Raw genomic sequence first — 17,745 nt, forward strand, 5'->3', positions numbered from 1 at the left:
GTAAATTCAACGACTTACAGTCCATGAAAACAGTTATGCCAGCTGACTGCTATAATTTCTTTGATACCTTGCCTCACGAGTAATGAATAGTGACAAGATCTAGGTACTGTAAGTCATAATTATGAACAAAGACAAGGAAACAAGGTTTTGTGAAGTATTTGATTAGTCTCCCCCTTTCATTTGTTTAAGTTTATCTTCAAAAATTAAGGTTATTATACAGATAAATCATAATTGCGAAAAGATGCAGGGAAACAGTGTTTTGAGAATCAGATAATTCATTTTTCCTTTGTTTTCCTTTATTTTTCAGGTCTTATACTTATTTACTTTTTGTTACTAATAAATATATTGGTGCTATATTTTGCACTTTTCACTGATTTTCATCTTCAGAATGTCTGAACTACTTTTTCAGAACGTGTACCTATTTTTTTCCTTTTTTTGAACTAACTGGTACTTTAGCATTTTGCCTGTCATATGAAAACTTTTCCAATAAAATTGCCTATGTCAGTTTAATTCGTTTTATGTTAAAGAAGAAAACTTTACACATAAGAAAAACATATAAATGTTTTTGTCCATCTATCAGGAAGTTATACAGGAAGTTATAAAATGATAAGCGTTCCACTGATACCAAAATCAAGAAAATGAGAAAGTTTTTTTTCGATTTCCCAAAAAGTTGAAAAAATTACTTAGGCAATTATTTTAGTAAGGTGACGATAATGGCATCCAATGCTTTGTCTAATCTTATCTAGCTGATCATCCCAATAGATGTGTTTTCTTGCAGGTTTCTTCGGGAGTTCTCTAAAAGGGTGATGCGGCCAGAAATGGTACCAAGTAGTACACGAAACCATATCATGACATCCTTATGCTAGTGATAGTTGGCTTCGGTGGCATGGAGACGTTCTTGATAGCTGCTAACCTATCTTCCGCGGGTTTATAGTCCCATCCCAAATGAAAGCCCACAAAATCTACTTCCTTTCGGCAAAATTGAAATTTTTCAGGTTTAAGTGTGATACCTTTTCTCGCAAACGTCACCAGGGAGTCCTAGGTGTGTCAAAAGGCCACCTCTATACTTGCATCAAAGAGAAGGGTGTCGTTGACACACTTGTATTTCCGTGGTACCTCTTGAATGGCGTCATCGAATCGACTTGTGTAGGCACCCGAGCAGTACTGTGATTCAAATATTTTGTCAGCTGGTTCCATAGGAAAAAGCTTCTCAGATTTGCTCCTTTTGGGTTCAAACGTTGACCTTGGTTTATAGCAAATAAAGTGATCAATTATAATTATTTCCCAAATGGAATGTCAAAATCATGGTTAAACATCATTATAATGATATTGAGTAGTGTCAATATTACTTTGGGGAGCACATGGGGAATAGATCTTCTGTATATCATTCAGCAAAGCCAATAACCGGATCTCTCTTTCCATGAAATTACCGTCTACTGGAACTGTTAATTACGTAAGTAAACGATTATGAAACGTCTGTCCGTTGTTTTTGGTGAGAGACTTAAGGGATGGACGACATTTGTACCAGAAGCTTTGGGAGTGGTGCTCGGAAATATCTCATAAAGTTTCTATCATTTATATGCTACAGCTATAGTATCTAATGGACTTGGACCATAAACTTGCTTTCTTATTGTGGTAACTTCCTGGACATCATTGTGACAATCTGCTGTCTACAACATACACATAAAATAAACTGTAAGTTCAGCATGAAGTTACGGGATGAGGTAGCAAGCTTAACGCCCAGCTTAATGCAGTTATGCTCCTCATTAACATCAACTGCCAACCACAATAGACTGCCAACGTTTGTTACAGATTGTTGTAACGTTTGGTTTTCTTATCAAACAGCGTTGTTAACTCTCCTATCAACATTACACTCTTATCCAGGCCAGGGACTGCTAGATCGTGAAATCCCCTTCCTGCCCTAGAAAAAGAAAAAAAAGGAGGTATGTTTAAAGAAAAAAAATGAGATATGTTTAAAGAAGAATGTTTTTACAAACATCTTTTAGGTCGTTAGGGCTACCTCCAAAAATGTGTGTGATGAAAGACGCTTTCATTATTAAAGGAAATGCGACTTTCAAGCCCAAGTTTGAAGCAAAAAGAATTTGCTCTTGACTGTTGTGCCTCCTATCACATTTACTCGAAAGAATCGTGCCAATTACAATAACAGAATTTATTGTGGTATTGAAACCGATTATTTCTTGAAGTTACTTAAATTTACTTAATATTTTAACATAACTATATTAGATGTACAAAGATAATAGCATGCAATAACATGAAATTTAACCAGAGTCATCTATATACAGTAACAAAATATACTTAATAGAAAGTAGATTAGCATGTTCATCCAAATGTGTAGTTAGAGTTAGCATAGTTGTAATGAAGTGATGGTGATCAACAGTACAAAGAAAAGGAAAAGGAAACTAGACAACAGCCAAAATACCTGTAACATTTGAAGTAGGTACGAACAGCTGAATTGACATTGTCACTATTAAGTTCTGGTCTCATTCTTCTGATGCAAAGAGATTCTGTAATGAGAAGGTCCAGTTTGTCTATGGCTTGTTACAGGGTTTTGAAGCCTTTGTGTGTGAAACTATGGACTTGTTGATGGGAATGATCCCAAATAGCCGAGTGGGATGTTTTTCGTATTAAGCCCTTTTCTGAAAGTCCTTCCCTCGTGTTCAGAAATTGTGTTGCCGCGACCAGTATACCTGGTATTACAACGAGGACAGGTGAATTGGTAAACAAAACATGAAGATAAGACATTAGTCACGGATTCTTTCAAGCTTGAGTAAGAGTCAAATGTGGCAAGTCTTTTCTTAATATCTTGCAGTTTTTTTTTCCATATTTCAAAACTATGGTTTTAATCACTCTATTCATTTTCTTTGTGACCACACTTACTGTTCGATCGTTTCAACGAACTCTGTCCATTTTCTGTACCGTTCGATATTTTCTTCAGTGTTGCATTTCCTGTCGATAAAAATTCGATATTTTTATCAGCGTCCGTCCATTATGCTGTATCCTAAAGTAAAAGGCTAGAAGATGTCAGAATCAAGTCCTCTGATCGTCAGGTGTGTTATTCATCCATAGACTCTATTACTGTATTTCCTCTTATGAGTTTGAGGGAGGGAAAGGCCAAAGTTCAGGTGGAAAGATAAATTATTGAATGACATGAAGGAAAAGGGTCTAAGGGAACAAGATGTACAGGACAGCGGAAGCTGGAGAAAGCTGACTAGAAACAGCGACCCCATATAGAAATGGGAAAACCTGAAGGCAAAGGAGTTTCCTCATTTTTTCACAGAAAAATGCTAAAAGTCGTCCATAAGTGGTGTGGCGTGGACAAAGCAAAATTTCTTTTCCAAGAAAAGTCAGCCTTAAAGGAATTTATCTCAAAAATGGTTCATTGTCGCAGGACTGACAAACAAAACAATTCTTTACCCGCAGGGACAAGACGTTATTGAGATTCGCTCACTAAATCTCAGAGGATCAACTGTGAAATGAGATCGTTTTAAAAGACATGAGAAACGTAATCCCTAATGAACGCCGAGAGAGAGATCTCTAATTAGGAAGATAATTAAGATCTGAAATTAAACTCAGTCTCCTCGAAAACAACGACCATCTCAGGGAATTGAATAAAAAAGCAAAGAAATATAAGAGCGCAATCATTATTTCACTCACTCTTTTCTGATTCTCAGTAGCCTAAGCTTATTATTATTATTATTAGTAGAAGTAGTAGTAGAAGTAGTAGTAGTAGTAGTAGTAGTAGTAGTAGTAGTAGTAGTAGTCATTTGCAAACGTATTAAAGCAGAATAAATCGAAAAGCCCACCAGAAGTCAAATTAAATCTTCCCTAAAACAACAGTGAAACTGAAATTTCATACTACATTTGAGATTCGTTCTGTTTGAAGTCTTACAGAATAAATCGTATTAATCTTTATTATATATGCCAGTTCTTACACACACACACACACACACACACACACACACATATATATATATATATATATATATATATATATATATATATATAATATATATATATATATATATATTCCACACATGCAAGAGCGCTATGGTAGGCAAAGGAAGGCCGCAGGAACACAATAATGCAGATCTACTACATACATTTATTGTCAACGCGTTTCTTGACCCGTGGTCACGTCGTCAGGATAGCTATGGTTACAATTAAAAAAAAAGTGGATGAGGCATTCAACGTAATAATTTAAAAACACACACACATTATATGAATAAAGCTTAAAATGAAAAATCAGTTAAACTTAAATACTCAGTCGCCGTTGAATATATTTACACACTTAGACTAGTAATAGAAAACTAAATGAACTTAATAAAAAACTGAACTTAATCAAGAATCATTTATAGTGAAGTTAAAAGGGAGAGCAGAAGGCGCACCTCTCAGGGTGGAAGAGGAAAACACTAAAAGAAGACCGCATAAGAAAAGAAGAAGTAGAAGGCGGACAAATGTGAACAAGCAATCGAGTGTGTTATGAACAGGGGAACAGCCGATGAGTGACAATTTAACGTATGTGCAGTTCTTATGATATTCAGACTTTCCAAGAGAAGCAGTTGTCGAGGTTCCTTGGCTTAGCCAATTATTTTGAAGTTATCGTATTTTATTGACGTCTTGCAACCTCTAGGTGGGATCGTATATTGGAAATTCGGGATTAGACAATCTGCAGTCCGTAGAATAACTCACGCCCATAGGGTCCTAACCTTTAGGAGACGCAGAGTCGAACCAACGTAATTCCCGGAACTACATCGGGTCACTTGTACTCAAATACGGCGCTTTTCGTCATCGAAGGACAGAGCAGATCCTAAAAGGGAAACAAGGAACTAAAAGTTGTAGGATTTTTTTGCATTAATTTTGTGTTGAGAGCACCAATTTTTTTTTTTTTTTTTTTTTTTAGCAAACTACTTAGCAAAATCTTGATTGTTAGGTAAAAAAAAAAAAAAAAAAACAGAACCTTGCAAATACTACGTCTAGTAAGGTTTGGTACATTACATTTAGGTATTGAGGGAGCAAGTTTTGTTTCGAGAACTTTCTTAATAACCTTAAATACTAGACGTGCAAGGAAACCGTTATGAAACTACTGCTTAAGGAAGAGAATTTCAGAATGAAAAGAAAGCCAATCAGAAGTTAGAGACAGAGCCCGATGTACTAAGGTATGAACAGAGTTAATTTCAAAATTTATAAAACAAGAACTAAAAATTGAAGTCTAGTTTTCCTAAAAACAGTCGTATTAAAATTATCATTGCCCTTAGTATTTAAAACATCAAGGAAAGCCAACTTACCGTCTTGTTCCTTTTCAATAGTAAAATAAATGTTATTATGGAAGTTGTTGCCTAGGCTCAAAAATCTATCAGCATCATATTCATTTTCAAATAGAACGAATGTGTCGTCCGTGTACCTGGCATAAAATAAGGGACAGAAGGACAAAGGTCTTTCCTCCATTATATACTCTTCCTGGGACCACATGAAAATATTGGCGAAGGTTGTGCCGAGGGGAGACCCCATCGCCATCCCATCGATCTCTTTAATAAGTTGGTTGTTGAAAAGAAAGGCTGTGTCCAGCACTGCCAATTCTAAGAGTGTTTTAAGATTCAATATATAAAATCAGGAGTGGGGAACAATTTGATTCAAATAAAGTCAATGGTTTGTCTTACAGGAACGTTAGTAAAGAGGGATTCTACATCTAAACTGACTATATACAAATCTGAATCTTGTGAAAGGGCCTTCGTTTTTAAATCTTCGGAGTTTCTCTCAACTGCTTCAATAAAGGCACCAGAAACTTAGCAAGCTTGTAGTTGGGAGTATTGTAGGAGGCTAGGATAGGGCGGAGGGGAAACCCTTGTTTGTTGATCTTAGCTAAGCAGGCCGTGCAGGATACCAAATGAGGATCTGCTGGATAAAAGATGGTCATAAATTGTCTCATCAATTATACCTTCGGTTTGGAGAGGCCGTAAAAACGTATTAACCCTATCTTCTACCCGGTAAATTTCTTGATAATTGGGTTGTCCAATTTTAGTGAATTTGGTTGGATCATCGAGTATAGCGTTCAATTTATTGAAATAGTCAGTTTTATCTCAAATAACTACCCCTCTACCCTTATCCGGTCTAGCCTCTACAATATCTTCACGTTTTGACATATTCTCAAGTAGTTCATAATCCCCTCTCTTGAAAAGGGAGCCCAAATAGTTTTTAATTTGGCAACAGTATTACGAGCGATTCACCAAATAGAGTACGTGGAAATTTGCAACCATTTCCGTGATTAGCGACTCAAAAACAGCCCCAGTACATACAGCATTAGGACAAAAAATCAAAGTCAGCAAAATAAAAAAAAAAAACTTTAAAAACGTGCCAGGATTATAGCAACCAAACCACAATACGTTGCAATTTTTTTTTTTATAATTAGCGACCCTCTATATATACCCTATATACTTAGCCAAAATCATCCAACATTATACCCATAGAATTTTATATTGTGGTCTCGTAAATTCGGTTCATACTCATACGGGTGAAAATGGCCCGGAAGATCCCATTCAACCAGAACTGAAGGAAAACCTATTTCACCGAAAACAAAAATAAAAAATAAAAAGTCCAACGCTAAAGCTGCCGTATTGCAGCGGGATATGCATTGCTAATTTCCTTCGTGTTTGGGACGAGTACCCAAAAATACTTCATTGAGCTCACTTAGAAGAAAAAAACCACCTTTATTCACAATAAGAAAACTTGCAGGGCAGTATATTGGGAGTAACGCGAAATTTGCAGCGATACGAATCGCGTACTATTACGAAAAAAAAAAAAAAATTTAAGTAGAAAATTTGTTCCTCGCTGGACGAGTGGGTTACGTGCTCGCCTAACGATTCGGTTGCCCGAGTTCGATTCCCCTCCCTGCCAACGTGGAATCAGAGTAATTTATTTCTGGGGATTAGGAATTGATTTCTTTGTAAAATGTGGTTCGGATCCCACAATAAGCTGTAGATTCCGTTGCTAGGTAACCAATTCGTTCCTAGCCACGTAAAAATATCTTATCCTTCGGGCCAGCCCAGAAGAGCTGTTAACCAAATTTCCAAGTTTCTGCGAAACGCCGGTGAATACCGCTGGGCCTTCCTTTCATCTAAAATGGTTTTGCCTTTAAATTTGTTATGGGTTATTTTTGGTCGTTAAACGTAGATATGGTTGAGACACTGCAATGTATTAAACTATTACAGTTTAGCTGATATACAACAACACTGCAATAGATGGAAATGTCGCATATGGACTGAGCCTTTTTGGACTTAAATTGATTTCTTCCTTTTTTCAGGCGGCAAACAGTGAATATAATTGCAAAATTAGTATACATTGCAACCTAGTTACATTATTGCCTGGCTGCAACATTCTACAAATAAACAAAGTACTAAGGATAGATGCTGAAAGTGTTTTGTGTTAAAAAAAATTATATTTTACTCAAAGTATGTATATTGTAATTTTTACTTGTCATAGCGAATTTGCACTATATCGTAATCTGGTCGCGCTACAGCATTATTTCATTCGAAGTCAGAATTTAACGAAACACAGATATTTGGTCGTATTTTAGGGGCAAATATTTTGGCTTTCAATGTAGATATTACAAACATGGTTGCAATATTGCAATCTGTGAGGCACAACACTCATGCCTTGCCCCATTTTTTTTTCTTTCCTACAGCATATTTCTGTCTTCATCTGCACTCATTTCACGTCTATTCCCAATTTGTTTACCACTTTTACGATACCCACCTCTCTGTCTTTCTATCGGATTAGACAAACACTCGAGTTCACAAGGCACCTTATAACCTACATTCTCTGGGACGCGGTTCGATGAACCCCTGTGACTGATTCCCAAACATATTCCGGTTTCGCATATGTCAAGTAGCGATGGGTTTTTGTATTCATCCCATATATATATATATATATATATATATATATATATATATATTATTATATATATATATATATAAGGCTATGTTTATCTATCCGTCATATGTATGTATGTATGTATGTATATAATATATATATATATATATATATATATATATATATATATATATATATATATATTCTTCAATGGTCCCGTGGGTGAAGTATATAAGAGATCCTTTGGAATAAAAGTTGAAAGTCTTGGTACCTCCTTCTTTCATTTTCACGTGAGGATCTTTTATATATATATATATATATATATATATATATATATATATATATATATATATATATAAAAGCCTATGTTTATCTATCCGTCTACCTGTCTCTCATCTGTTTCGGATTTATCAATAAGTGATGGGATTTTGTATCCATCCAATATATATATGTTACAGTAAGAACACGTACTTAGGGATTACGCGTAATCCCTGAATATTTCAGTGAATACGCGTAATCTCACCAAGGAATTCTCGTCAAGGGGTCAGGTGGATCTAATTGACATGCAAAGCATGCCCAGTGGATCCAACAAGAAATGGATCATGGTGTACCAGGATCACCTGACGAAGTTTTGCATCCTTCGAGCCTTGACGTCTAAAGAGCTGCAGAGGTCGCTTTTCATCTACTGGACATTTTTCTTCTCCATGGTGCCCCCGTTATTCTCCAAAGCGATAACGGATCCGAGTTCACTTCACAAGTCATTACAGAGCAGAAAGAAGTTTGGCCAAAACTAACACTGGTGCATGGTAAGCCTCGCCATCCCCAAAGTCAGGGGTCGGTTGAGCGCGCAAACGGTGATTACGCGTATTCACTAAAATATTCAGGGATTACGCGTAATCCCTAGGTACGTGTTCTTACTGTAACATATATAAACCTATGTTTAACTATCCGTCTACCTGTCTCTCATCTGTTTCGGATTTGTGAGTTAGCGATGGATTTTTGATCCTCCTGTAGCTACTTGATGGTTGGGGTAAGTTTCCTTCCCCGGTGAATCTGTATTTATCCCCAGCTAGAAATAAACCGGAGTCATTCAGAGCTGCCTGTATTTATGTGGGAGCCTTTTTACAATATGGTTTCTCTAATTATAAAAACCATGGCAAATTTTCATTTTGGTGAGGCTTAAAAAAATTTCGTTTTGCAACTTCTGCGGATATTCTGACTGAAATAGCGTTCAACAAATCCCTTTAAAAAAAATGTGACGTTGTGTAAGTTTAATAAGGAGGGAAAGTAATAACCGTTTGATAATTCTAATGTATTAATCGTTAGTATACCTCTTCCCAAGGTCTAGATAATGCTCGTACCCTCTACGTAGACCTTTGACTCCTCCGTCGTGGTAGTGAGAACGTAAGTAGATCTTGAGTAGAGTACCTCGTCACCATTGCATCAGGGGTCTACATGTCTTCTCGAGAATATCTCGGGAAGGATCAAGTCTCCAGGACGGATTCCTTGGCGCGAGCACGGTCCATCTGGACCGTGGACGGGAGGTACTATAATGAAGACCGAAGCGAAGATGGATGGATGCAGTTAAAGAAAATCTGAGAGACAACCAATTGTCCTTCCTTCTAAAACATTCTCACGGCCATTATTTTTTCTTTCTAAGATGGCTATATATATATATATATATATATATATATATATATATATATATATATATATATATATATATATAAGTCATATCACATTACCGTGATTCATATACATATATCGAGCTACAAATGTCCTTTAATGTCTAATTCGCTCTGCCTCGGAATTAATATATTTTCATATATGTTTAACCGAAGGGGAATTAGGCGATAATAAATTTGCTGGCTGACGAGCACGAACCATCGACACCTTCAAATCCAGGACGACAGTGAAGCCTAGCCCACTCCGCCACCTCTTGCGGTGGCGGAGTGGGCTAAGGCTTCACTGTCGTCCTGGATTTGAAGGTGTCGATGGTTCGTGCCCGTCAGCCAGCAAATCTATTAACGCCTAAAAAAATTCCCCTTTTGTTAAACATATATGAAAATATATTAATTCCGAGGCAGAGCAAATTAGACATTAAAGGACATTTGTAGCTCGATATATAATATATATATATATATATATATATATATATATATATATATATATATATATATATATTTTAGAGACTGCTGTCTCTCTCTTCAGGTAGATGAAGAGAGAGACGGCAGTCTCTGAAATATAGTATTTTCTCTATATTTTGGCGTTTTTATGGGCTCCTAATATTAGAATGGAATTCTGTTGTAACAGAACATTTTTACCAGTCATATATATATATATATATATATATATATATATATATATATATATATATATATATGTATATATATATATATATATATATATATATATATACATTGTACGAATAAAGCACAGGCCATTAATGTTTGCTTTTCCATGAGTGCCTAGATAGAACGACCGGATGCCCATTCTGGTCCGTTAACTTCCCGAGTCAACAGTGAAAAGTGGTCGGCTGGAAACACGGGCTGAATCCGAGAAATGACCCCGGGAAGCACGGAGGTTGTTAGGGGAGCAAACACGCTGAGGATATGTGTGTGCGTGTGCGTGTTTGTTTGACCAAAGACGTTGTCTATATTTCACGGGAATTCTCAGTTTGCTTGAAGAGATTTGCTCCTCGAATTCGGTTGACAGACCGCTATCAGATGGTTTGATGGAGGAGCTTTCAGATAATAATCTGCAGATTGAAGTTCGATACTGACAATCAGGATTAGGTATCGCTGAAGTTTCTGAGTTATCAAAATTTTCTTTATTTCTAACACTGATTGGTAAGTTTACAATGAATTATAGAAATATATATATATATATATAATTTATATATATATATAATTATAAGATATATAGATATATATAAATATATATATATATATATATATAATATATACTATATATATATATATATATATATATATATATATATATATATATATATATGGTAAACTGCTTGTCCCTCAGTATACAATGTGGGAATGTGACCTTCTGGCACTCCTAAAATGGCCTTGTGAGACAGAATGATGTTTATAATAAACAAAAATCTATGGCTGAAGGCTAATATTACCGAAAAGGAGGAATTTACATAAACTCTGGACTCTAGTTTAAATGAGCTATATTTACATTTAAATTACATGTAGGTCCAGAAATTAATGGAAGGTGGTTGATTGCAGGTCCACTGGAAACACGTGGCTGGGAGATGACCCAGTCCCCAGAGATATGAATTTGTGCAAAGCGGGTTATTTGAATGCAAGCAGCGTTTTCAAGGTTTCCCAGTATTTCTCCCACAATCAGGCACAATATTTGTCTGCAAAGAGATTGCATTCTAGCATCAGTACTAAGGCAAGGGGCACGTGAACATTACACACTACGTAGCATTGCATATTAAAGCTCACTCAAGGGGGCATAAAATGACTAGGAGCTTATACATGAATGAATGCTACATTGCTTGAATGAACTAGGGGGATGTTTAATATCATTACTAGCATCACAAGGGGAATTATTCACAGCATTGAACCAAAATTTGGGAGTGAGAAGCTGAACAAAGATGGGGGAAAGTCGCCTTGGAAGGATGAAATGAAATACAGACAAGAGGAAAAAACGATTCAGTGACTGCATTGGAAATTATTCTCACAGTACCTGGAAATCCGTGGTCTTGTTGTCCTCCCATCTGCTAATATTTCTGAGAACTATGGATGGTATAAGAACACGTGGGATCCCCAGAGGAAGCAGGGGAGCAGAAAGGGGGGTGGAACGGAGTTTTTTGCAGCTGAGAGGCATCTGGCCTCTTGAAAAAGTTCTGAGACTTCTGAGAAAGAGCTGTGGGAGCAAAAGCAGACCCTTGCAAGAGCAAAGATTTACTTCTTCTCGGTCTTCTTGGGCAAGAGAACTGCCTGGATGTTAGGCAGGACACCTCCCTGGGCGATGGTCACGCCAGACAGCAACTTGTTGAGTTCTTCGTCGTCGCGAATGGCCAGCTGCAAGTGACGGGGGATGATCCTGGTCTTCTTGTTATCACGGGCAGCATTGCCGGCCAACTCGAGGACCTCAGCAGCCAAGTACTCCATGACTGCAGCCAGGTAGACTGGAGCTCCTGTTCCTACACGTTCAGCATAGTTACCCTTGCGCAACAGACGGTGGATACGTCCCACGGGAAACTAAAGGCCACCTCTGCTGCTGCGGGACTTTGACTTTCCCTTGACTTTGCCTCCTTTGCCGCGACCAGACATGATGAAAGGATATCTCTTGCGATGCGTTAGCTCGAACCGACTGATGCCGTGCAGTAAAAAAGAGCTGCTGTGGCCCCGTCCTTTTAAAATCTCGGCCTGAAGAGGCTCCTCCCTCTTCAGGACACCTGTGGAGATGAATTCCAGAGCAGCCAATGGGAATGAAGAGGGGGTCTAGAGAGAATGGAGGCTTTCAGTTTACAAGGGGCGACTTAAGGATATAGGGAATTGTTTACTTTTACTTGGTTCTGGCTTAAAATTCTGAACAATATACAGTATGTATATATATATATATATATATATATATATATATATATATATATATATATATATATATATATATATATACATATATATACATATACATATAACTGAATCACAAAAAATTGAACAGGATGAATATACATATATTATATATATAAGATAAAACCCACTAGGGAAAGTGAAGCAATGGATTACTGCTATGAGGCCTTTCGACTCTCGTCCTTACTAAAAAGGACGAGAAGTCGAATGGTCTCACAGCGGTACTCCATTGTTTCACTTTCATTCATGGATTTTGCCTTTTTTTGTATATATATATATATATATATATATATATATATATATATATACATATATATATATATATATATATATATATATATATATATATATATATATATATATATATATATATATATATATATATATATATATATAATATATATTCATCACATTCCAATTTTTCGTGATTCAGTTATACGTGTATATATATATATATATATATATATATATAGTAATATATATATATATATATATATATATATATATGTATACTTACATACATACATACACATATACATATATATATATATTATATATGTATACTTCTACATACATACACATATACATCTATATATAATATTATATATATATATATATATAATATTATGCATATATAGATGGATATTATATGATATTTTCCCAGTTTCACACATAGTATTTTAATGGCATTCAGATATTAAGCTTGAAATAACTCAAAGATAATTCACTTTACCATTGGAATAATTTACACCGTAAGGGAATTTTATATGTTGATATTGAGCACATCTATCGCGACTAAGATTCGAACTTAAGCCCTGTTGGATTGATATACTGATAACAGTGACATTATCCATTGTTAGCTGAAAAGATGGCAATGTTACCAACACAGATTCGAATCCTGGTCAGGGTACATGTGCTGAACTCTTTTGATATAGGTTTAAGTTATTCCAAATGTACAGTGCACTAATAATAATTGTTTATTTAATTACTTAATATGTGAGAAAATATATACATATATATATATATATATATATATATATATATATATATATATATATATATATATATATATATATATATGTGTGTGTGTGTGTGTGTGTGTGTGTGAGAATATACATACACATTCATACACTTCAAATGTATTTTTATCAAGAAGTGTTTTGTATGAATATATATATAATATATATATATATATATATATATATATATATATAATTGAATCACAGAAATATGGAGCGTGTTCAATATTATATAAATAAAGTTATTTATTTATATAATATTCAGGAAGACATATCGTTTTGAAGGCAGTGTACCATACATTGAATTCCAGCCCACAGATGTACAGACGGCCAACGAAGAATTGGCGTAGTTTCTTAATTCATTGTTTGTTATGGAAATATTGCCATATGCAGGTGCCAGATTATTTACTTGATAATAAATAACATTTCCTTTCAAAGGTGCTATACTTGAAATAAATTACATTAGAACTGAGTAGACTTATTCTATGTATTAAAGATAATTATTTTGCAAAGTGAAGAAAATATATACCGATGGGTCCACGATTTCTAATTTTATTCTCAACTCTAGCTTCGTGACAGCCTACCGAAGATTTAAAGTTGGCTTTGCTGCCGCTCGAGTCTTTACTCAACGTATCGTACTGCACTGGGGTGTTGTCATTTCGTCTCCTTCAGCCGATAAATAATACATCAAGGCGTTAACATTCCTTGAAATCAGTGTTTAATTAAACTAATTTTGTTCTTTGATTAATAAAATAATTTGCATGACATTTAGTGGGCCTAGATTGGACTTCTGATTTTCCCACATGATTAGCCTAGGTCTATTTTCGGCAGCATACTCTATCGGATACGTAATATTAATTAATATTTAAATCGACAATATATATATATATATATATATATATATATATATATATATATTAATTGCTTTATTTGATTATTCCCGTTATTCTTATTTTATTAGCCATGTTCGCCTTTCTTCTTACGCTTTTCATAATTGCTTAACATAATTAACTCAGACCTTATTCAGTCTTATTTTTTATCGAATTCCTTGCATATCATCCTGTTTCATTTGGACACGTTGGAAAGCTGTGGGAGTCAAAACTGATGAATACATTAAGAAAGGTTTACATTCAATAAAGCTTTCGTAGGTTGATCTAAATAGAAATTAATTCAAATTAGTTTCACACGTATACCTAGACCTACCACCATAAGCATATTATAAGTAGCTGAAAGGATAAGAAATAAGAAAGGTGACGTTCTCGTTTAAGTCTATTTCATGTTTTTTTCTTTTTCCAAGTAAAACCTACTGCTTTAATCAAGGGTTGCTCTTTGACGGCTACAAGGTGTAACACGAGTGTATGCACATATTTTGAGGAATGAAAGATAAAGTCTCTCTGAACAGAAAATATTTTATAAACATCCATTTTAAGGCGTCCGTTGTCGGTGCGGGGAATTTTAAAATAACCGTTATCATTAGTGATGCTTTCACGCGATACGAGTTCGTCCACTTCGTCGGATCGAGTAACTTGAGATGGAGAAGAGAGCGGAGGTGGCGTATAGGAGTGATGGAAGGATTGGGCCGATGTTATTAAAGTATCTCCCAATAAAATGTATTCTTTAGGTTGTGAAGAAAAAAAAATGCATGCTTCATTGAAACTGTTTCCCTCCCTATCCGTGGTATTCATTGGCCACCGATAAAAAAACAAAACAAAAAGAATAAGCCTAACTGAATCTCTCATCCATCAAAGATAAGTTTGCTTATTCATTAGACAATTATCAAAGATTTCAAGTGTAGATTTAAAAACCTCTTCCTCTCCATCTAAAGTATTCATCAGACACCAGTCATAACCGTAGAGCTAGTCATGATTCCTGGTTCAGCAATGTCGTGACGAGGCACTAGAATTCAAAATTCACAAATTAATGTTGTCAGTAACATTTACACTACTGTATTGTCTTGCTCTCTTGTGGTGCTTCGAGGTGTTCCACCTCTAGGCACATGTTCTAAATTTTGCCGTTCTTCAAATAATTTGATTTTTCTATGAATGATTCTCTCCGGTTTATTAAGCTTTCTTGATATCTCTCCAACAGGAACTTGCACCGAATGCAGTGCAATAATTGTCTCTCGCTCATCGAGGGATGTTTCTTAGACCGATAAATGACACATTGACATTAGATTCCCGTGCACATAACATCAAAAGCAATAGAGTGAGGTCGCCTGGTTGGCACTGTTAGGATATGTTTTTTTTTTCTTCTTCTTTTTGCTTTTAAATTTGATGGCATTTTGTGAGATTCCAATGTTTTCTGTAAAATTTAACAAATGGAAAAGTTCAACTGCCTTCAACTTAATCTTGAAATGATAATTTAAGGACTATGTTTATGCGATACTACTAGTGATAGGTGTCTCCTATTTATTTGGTAATGTATATCTATGGTTGTGATATGACGTTTTTTATCACTTCGTTTCGTTCACGTCAATTTTGCTATATGGAAAATAGTTTTACACAATAACATAACATAATGTTCTAAAGATATCAGTGACTGTTTTTAACGTCATTACATATGATTTCTTCCATCTTTGAAAAGAAAAATAGGTAAATAAGGCATGAATCGTGCGTCAGGTAGGTGAACGAAAAATTATGAAACTCTGCCAAGAGTTTTTTGGCCGACAGTACCATTGGCACCCGGACCATGCAAGCAATGCTGGCACAAGACGCTTCAGTTCAAACAAACTGGTGTCATACTGCACTTGTCAGCTGGTCTCTTCCATCCTAAAAGTCATCCAGTAGAATTCTTGGAGGCGGTTTTTCCTATTCCCCGTCTCTTGGTTTGTCTGTCTGTTTTCGAAAAGATATCAAGAGATTCTGATGATAAACTGAGAGGGTTAACGTACCGGAGGGGATATCCGTTTCAGTGCCACGTTGTGCAGTATTTGTCTTAATTTATGAACTTTGCTTATTCTGTGGCCGGTTAATGGTTCTCTGCGATAATTTTGAAATGAATCCTCTTAGCTTTCTTATGTCTGTGGGCTGGAATTCAATGTATGATACACTGCCTTCAAAACGATATGTCTTCCTGAATTAGTACATACTGTTTCACTGACATTGAGAAAATTTTATTTCCTGTAATTACTCTCTTAACATCAGTGCTATTTATGATGATCATTCAGACTACGAGAGAACGAGGGAAAGACAATTCAACCAACGAAGAGAAACGACGGAGCGCTACAAGGCCTTTCGACTTCTTGTCCTTTACTTAGCAGACTAGAATAACTTCATTTATATAATATTGAACACGCTCCATATTTCTGTGATTCAAATATATATATATATATATATATATATATATATATATATATATATATATATATATATATATATTCAAAACACTTCTTGATAAAAATACATTTGAATGTATGTATGAATGTGTATATATACACTGTTTACTAGTATTGCACTAGCCCGTTTTTTTGTCAAGCTCCTAAGTTGGGTTAAGTTAGGTTGATAAATTTTTTGGGCCTAATAATTTGGGTGTGGGAAACATAATGAGATTATTTGTAAGATGATTTTATGGTTAGTTTTTAAGAAATGGCGTCCCGTTTTTCTGAGGGAAGGTCCCGTGCTTGGTTACAGTTCGGGAATATGAGGCCTGGGTGAATTGGGAACGCTCTGCTCCGGTTACCTTGTATGGTCACAGTTCTCTAGGATTCACATATACCAACAACCACTCACACAATACACACATGTGTGGGGATAGCAGACCCCCGTAGTCAGCAACGTTCAAAAAAGCAAACATACTCGTCTGTTATATGAGGATACTATTATCATTAATAGTAGTATAAATGGTAATAGCAACAGTAGAGGCAGTAAGTACCGCATGTTATTCACAGTTAACAAACATTTTTCGGAAACCAGCTAAGAATACTATCATTGTGCAATATCATGTTTCGAATAGTATGCCCGTATGGTAGAATTTACAGAAGAATTTATTAGAAATGAATGCATACAAATGTAATAAATCAATAGAAAATGTATATCTTTTAATTAATGACAATAATAAAAACATCTTCCCTACGTAAATAACTTCCTCGAGCAAATGTTACTCTGTAAATACATTTTAATCCTTCAACTTTCAAGACTGCTATAATTTCCTTACTGTAATTCGTGTTCCGTCTGATTATGGACCCCCGGCTGCTCACATCATGTTGGTTGCAAGGTCCATCGATGCTTGGCTCTGAAGGC

At 35.5% G+C, this 17,745-nt stretch overlaps 1 protein-coding gene across 2 annotated transcripts in view; it reads right to left on the minus strand.

Moving 5' to 3' along the window:
• Window positions 1–17,020: 17,020 nt before the first annotated feature.
• Window positions 17,021–17,745, minus strand: part of LOC135221882 (uncharacterized) — a 9,185-nt gene continuing 8,460 nt past the window's right edge. The window contains exon 5 of one of the 2 annotated variants that reach the window (XM_064259838.1): window positions 17,021–17,745. This exon is cut by the window's right edge and continues 2,129 nt beyond it. The gene's annotated coding sequence lies outside the window, so the exon portion shown is untranslated. The other variant, XM_064259839.1, reaches the window with a different exon arrangement.

Source organism: Macrobrachium nipponense, chromosome 3, assembly GCF_015104395.2.
Source record: "Macrobrachium nipponense isolate FS-2020 chromosome 3, ASM1510439v2, whole genome shotgun sequence".
NCBI classification, from domain to species: domain Eukaryota; kingdom Metazoa; phylum Arthropoda; class Malacostraca; order Decapoda; family Palaemonidae; genus Macrobrachium; species Macrobrachium nipponense.